We start from the raw sequence: 7,080 nt of genomic DNA, 5'->3' as shown, positions 1-7,080 counted from the left end.
ACAGTAGCCTGGGGACGAGATCACAAAGGTCAGGTCACGTCTTAGGGGGCCTGTATGGGGCAGTCTCGGCAACGCTTTACATCATCATCACAACAACAACATCATCATCACAACAACATCATCATCTTCATCATCTTTACCGCATTTCAGCGCACACACGGAGACGCATTTATTCAAAATCTTTGATATGAACATCACCGTCATTTCTATCATGTTGTGACATTTGCCGATGGCTCAAATAAAAAAAAAAAAAAAAAAATCAACGAAAGATCACGATACAAAGACCAAGCCACGTAACGTTAGCCGATGATCGAAAATCGAACGGGATTTCTTTGTTTACAGTCGGTTCTCGCGCACAAAAGGGAATCAAAAGGGGCCAGTCATTTACATGATTTGCATAACGATTTCTCAAAAGTAGTTGGAGCCAGCTGTTTCCACGTGGTCTAACGATGACATGCCACCTTCACAAAACCCCTTGCATTACTCGCCAAGCAGAGGTTAGGCTCCGGATGTTTGTTTATAACGCTTTTAGTCGTTTTTATCGGGCTTTCTATTTTGTTATTGTATTAGGTATTGTCAATACAAGATACAACACACAATAGAAAGCCTGATAAAAGCGACTAAAAGACCACAAAAAATGTTATAAAACAACAGCCGGAGCCTAACCTCTGCTTGGATAGTACCTCGCATTCACCTAACAGTTAACTTCCGAGTGCTGCAGATACTGCCATTTGATAGTACCTCAATAATAATTGAGCCATGGAATGGTAGCGCTAGCGTTTTGTCACTGATTGTTCAAATGATTTACGACTTAAAGTCTTTGCAACGTTATGAAAATACCACTGTTTGTCCTTCAGATTGGGTTTGGGTAAAACATGAACTACAGCAAAAATTAGTCCTACCTAGTTTCGTCGTTTTATTAATAGAAAATTTAGAATTAAGTTTAATAACGTAACGATTGACTAATTTTGCACGTATTGTGGGATAGTTTTCTTGAGCTAACGCTCCTCGCTTGAACTGTCTTTTTATATTTTTGAAATTTTAGGAACTTGTAACGTTATTCGTATTCGCGTTGAAATGTACCCGCATATCAAATTACAAGCGCACATTTACCTGATTCAGACGCGATATGTTTACCTTCAGGCGGAGTAAAACAGTCCTGTACATGGATCAAAAGCGCCTTCTATCTATAACTGGTAGTACTGCAACAGTGTCACCAGTTACCACCAAAACTTTCAAACAGCGAAATATAACATTCTTTTCGTGTGAAGAATTTTCGAAATAGGCAACGACCCCTTACAAACCATGGCCATAAAAAGGATGAATTCAAATACAGTATAAAGAAATAATTGGAGGCCTTGACATCTATTATCCACTTAATTGTCTACAGGACAAGCCTCTTATTCGTACATTTATGTTGTAATGTTCCGCTTTAAGGTCTAATTCACTCATTACTCTGAGTTGCGTATAGCTTTAAATGTGACCCTAAAAGAGTACCGACCCAAAAAGTAAACAGCTGCATTAATAATAAATGCTGTGGATGACACTTGACGACAAAAGGAAAATGTCCAGACTTTGCATGATGTACTCTCCAAGCAGAGGTTAGGCTCCGGCTGTTTTTTAACGTTTTTTTTAGTCTTTTTATCGGGCTTTCTATTTTGTCATTTTGCTTGAAGTACACCAGCCAAAGTTAGGTTTTGACACAGCAAGATATATAAAAAAAAATAGAAAGCCCGATAAAAACGACTAAAAAAACGTTTAAAAAAACAGCCGCAGCCTAACCTCTACTTGGAGAGTAGCATGATGTACAAAATGACCAATCAACTGGTGGACTTTACCGACTGATAAGTATCTAATACCAGCTCATAAAGAACAAGGAATAGTCATGCCTTCAAGTACCAGAGCCAACCCAGGATTGACGGTGTTCAAAAATTCGTGTTTTCCCAGAACTGTCGTAGAGGAATCTGTTATCAAGCACAGTAAGGGCTTCGCTGGATAGTTTTAAAGACCAGTTGCAGACAGCTGTGCAAAAGCTACGTGTGACGAGTCATTCAGTTTGATATAACCAGCTGCTGCCGCGCCGAGTGACTACAAAGCTGGTGTGTTACTCCGAAGTGCGGTTATATTCCGGCTGTCTGAGATAAAGATACAGACACGGAAACGTCTCTGGGGATTGGAAGTTTGTCTTGTAACTGTGTAAGAAATTATGTTCGGTAGCCTTGCGTTACGGGGTAACTATTTCTGGATTTTCATTGGCGTTGTCGTACGTTCGCAATAAGAAAGTGCGTGTTGAGTGACCCGTGTATCCAAGTGCAGTTAGTAACGTTAATTAGCATCAACAGGTATGAGGTTGTTGGAAATTTCTCATGATGTAGCGTAAACATGCTGAACATAAAATGACTGGTATGGGTATATTTTCTAATAACTTCTGCTCACCTGATACAACCTTACAAGTACGTGTTGGGCCGGACTCAATCGACTTGGCAGTGGGGACTCCTAGCTGTTGAGATAATAATTGCAGGTCTATGCCAAATTCTGCTGCAATACTAACAGTAGTTTATAGGGGCCGCTTTCCTTTGTTTTAGCCATGTCACCGACGACCGAAGATAATTTTTCGGCGGATTTTAAATAAGTTGATGTACCACTCGCGGAGACGCCAATAGCTAGCTGACAGTCAGAGTGAGCAGTCAGTTAAATAAAAGGAGTCGATTTTACACATTAGGTTCATTGTACAAAATATGTTGTTTCCAGTTATACCCCCTTTGCACTAGGACTGCGCTCTCGTCGCGCTCTCTCTGCGACGTAAAATTTGACACATTGCTCAACGAATTGTATAGAAAAGAAACGAATCTTTTTACACTTTGTATGTTTTGTTGTCTTTTCAGTCACACTTTTACGTTTGTATGATATACCCAGTGTGAAAACGAGGGTTTTACATATTCTATTTTGGTCGCAGTGAGAGCGCAGCGCGATCGCCGTCTAGTGGAAAGGGGCCTTATGGTCCCGAAAAAGGAATTCTGTTACGTTATTGTCTCATTACCTCCATGAAATGTCATGGAATGGAGGTTATATTTTCTGTTATGTGTCTCTGTCTGTGTAGATGATTACTCAAGAACGGCTGGATGGATTGGTTTCATACTTGTTGTGTTGGTGGGGTGTGATGAAAGCTCGAATCGATGAGATTTTAGGCGCCGTATCTGTCGTTATAATCGATGTAATAATATCAGAAATCACCCCTATATCTGCGATATATTGGAACAGGCATCGTGCTTTAAGCCTTTGTTAATGGGCTTAGCTCATCTCAGATAGTGAGGTGATTTCTACGACAGCTGTTTGGATCTGTGTACAAGATTACTCAAGAATGGCTGGATGGATTGGTTTCATACTTGTTGTGTTGGTGGGGTATGATGAAAGCTCAAATCGTTGAGATTTTGGGGGCTGTATCTGCCGTTATAATCGATGTAATAATAACAGAAATCACCCCTATATCTGCGATATATTGGAACAGGCATCATGCTTTAAGCCTTTGTTAATGGGCTTAGCTCATCTCAGATAGCGAGGTGATTTCTACGACAGCTGTTTGGATCTGTGTACAAGATTACTCAAGAATGGCTGGATGGATTGGTTTCATACTTGTTGTGTTGGTGGGGTATGATGAAAGCTCAAATCGTTGAGATTTTGGGGGCTGTATCTGCCGTTATAATCGATGTAATAATAACAGAAATCACCCCTATATCTGCGATATATTGGAACAGGCATCGTGCTTTAAGCCTTTGTTAATGGGCTTAGCTTCAAGCAGGTAGTGAGGTGTATGACAGCTGGTTGGGGAACCCCGAGCTTTTTGACCTGGTGTGTTATACTTCGTTTGCGCTGTTAGATTTTGTGCTCCGCGTGGCGTTATGACTCTATGCGTGGCTATAATATATATCTGGCATCAACTTGTCCCCGTATCCTACATGTAGGTATTGGTTGAAGGATATTTCAAGAACACCACGCTACCATATGGCGTCGATCTATTAAACTCACATTATACTTCAAGTGTCACATATTTATATTTCCTAATCAGATGGACATTGTTTTTGTCTTTGAATGAAAAACCAGTTCTCTCCCATAACAGTAATATCCATTACTCTCAAATACAACCGACCATCAACATACATAACATCCACAAAAAGCAATAAATATTTCATGGAGGTATGAGGTCCCCGAACTCTAGTTTTCTTTTTTTACGGAAGTGGTCCAACAAATACAATGTTCAACTGATCAAAACCTTAGTCTGTTTGCCGTGTGCAAATACGGGGACTCTGTTTTGAATGTCAACACACAAATCTACATTTACAGTGTTTTCCATTATAGGACTCAGATACATGTAACATAGGTAGTTTGTGCCAGGTGGATGATTAGCAGATTCCAATTATGCAAATAAGTCCCTCATTTGCATAATTAATGTGAAAGTGTCCAAATCCACCCAAAGTCATGTATCACGTTATTGGATTGTTAATATTGTGACCTGTGTAACTTACCTAAGGGTGTGTACATTACCAAGCATGAATTATGCAGATGTGAAAGTCATTAACATAATCAAAATATTTGTGTTTGTATTGATGAAAGGAAACAAATTTTACACTGGGTCAGCCAAGGTTGGTCTCGCTGGTAATCGACCTATCCACAAATTACAGACGAACTTGAATAAAAAAAATAACTACAACTAGAGTTCGGGGACCTCATACCTCCATGAAATATTTATTGCTTTTTTGTGGATGGTATGTATGTTTATAGTCGGTTGTATTTGAGAGTAATGGACCATGGTTATATAATATAAATGTTATGGGAAAGTAGTGGTGTATTTATTTAATGACACAGAGGATGCACATCTTATTAGTAATTATCAAAATGTGACACTTAATTGTGTAATGTGCGTTTAAGAGGTCGGCGGCATATGGTAGCGTGGTGTTCCTTAAGCTTGATGTTTTAATTGGCATTTAAGATGTCTAAGGTTGTCAGCATTATTGAGGTTCGGCTATGTGCCTCAGAGCTGTGTGGTGGGAGGAAGTTGGGAAACTCAGAAAGAAGAAGGGATGTGGCCAACTTTAGTCAGATGGTGATTTGATTTTCCACCAATGTGTCATAACATCAGCTGTTCACACGGTACAAAAACGAGATGCACACTTTCCTCTGACAGCCCTACACCAACTGTAAGATGAATACTTGGCTCCAACCCCGTCTGCTAAAAAACAAGTACCATTGGCTACGAAAGAGACAACTAACAACTGTCCCTTATCGTAACAAAATCAGAACATCTGTATCGCCCATAGAACTTCTGACACCCAACCCAGATGAGAGGACCTAATGGCATTTTAATCACCATGTCACTCAAATCAACAGTACAGTATGTGAGACATCCATACCTGTTAAGCATTATCGTTAAATGTACCTCAACTTCTTACAATTATACTTACGCTTCACATCTCCATGATATCCTAAGCAGACATAAATAAAACTAATTATCATATTTAAAAAACTCGGGGCTCCCCAAACAGCTGTCACCTCACCATCTGCTTGGAGCTAAGCCCATTAACAAACACATAAAGCACGATGCCTGTACCAATATATCTCAAATATAGGGGTGATTTCTGATATTATTACATCGATTATAACGACAGATACGGCTCCCAAAATCTCATCGATTCGAGCTTTCATCACACCCCACCAACACAACAAGTATGAAACCAATCCACCAAGCCGTTCTTGAGTAATCATCTACACAGACAGAGACACATAACAGAAAATATAACCTTCATTCCATGACATTTCATGGAGGTAAATATTAGTGGTCCGGAAGGCTGAACAAATGACATGAATGCATCACCAGGGAATACGGCATAGTATACCGAACAATAATTCTTCATTTTAGTGCTTTTACATCTTATTTGTTACACTGTGACTGGAGGGTAACCTCCAGCAACAGAGTCTTGTGAACGGTCAATGTGTTGAGTGTTCACACCTATATATCTCTATGTTCCGTTTGCCGCAATTGTAATTGGTTTGGCATGCCGTAAGTTGTACTCCGTTGCGAAATGATGCATGTTCTTTTTTTCGCGGTAACGTTAGCTGTACTGTTTTTATTATGGATTTGATAATTTCAGTTTTCACCCCTACATTATCCGGTATAGTGGTCCTGTGTGAAGGAATCCTGACTGAGGACCAATCAGAACAGATAGGTGGCGCTTTTAAGGGCGGCCGCAGCCGCGCCCACACCCGCTCTGCTTAGATGGGTGTTTTATTTCATATTAGTCCGGTTGTGTTTGAATGTTTCCGGAGACCCCGTGGACCGTTTCTGTACAACTGGGGGCTTCGTTTGCTCAAGTTTGCACCGATTACTAGCTTGGACAGCATGCATACTGGCCTCTTGGTCACGAGCGGTAACGGTTAGCATCTCTCTTCGGCAGCTCTTGCCGTCTGTAGATATTTCTGGTTACGGTCGGTGCGAGTCCGTGAGAAGGAGCGGGTAACGTTACGGTCTCACGTTGTAAAAGAATCGAATGAAAATGGTCCGGGGGTGACGAACAAAGGTGTGTCCAACACAGGTGAAAATAAATACTGGTCTGTGATTGGTCAAGCAATCAGTCATCCCTCAGGCATCATTGGTTCTGGTCGTGTGCTGTAATTAATTCCATTATTTCAGATAGCCAATCGAAGAAGTGCATTCTTTTGACCAATGACATGTGGGGATTTTCTAGACTAGACAGTGTCGCGCCATTTGTCTGGCAGCTGTCTGAGTTGACGGGCTTATAAACCTCGCAGCTTACCAGTACAGAACAACATCACGGCCGCTCGGTGACGGAGTCCTTTGTCCTTTCAGCATCCTACCTTTTAACAGGTTAGTTTTGTCGTTCTTCAAAGAGTATCTTTATGTGTGTTTATACGCGTACTTTTTGTATAACCTATTATCAGTACAATGATCGATAAATCGATCATTGTACTGATCGAAAATCGATAGCGTATACGTAAACGCAGACCAAGCTGCGCTTACATGCAATGCATACCTGTGCCTTATATATTGCCTTAATCAATTCTTGA

This window comes from Branchiostoma floridae, chromosome 19, assembly GCF_000003815.2.
Source record: "Branchiostoma floridae strain S238N-H82 chromosome 19, Bfl_VNyyK, whole genome shotgun sequence".
NCBI lineage: Eukaryota > Metazoa > Chordata > Leptocardii > Amphioxiformes > Branchiostomatidae > Branchiostoma > Branchiostoma floridae.
The sequence above is the reverse complement of the archived record's forward strand: the minus strand, read 5'-3'. Positions refer to the sequence as shown.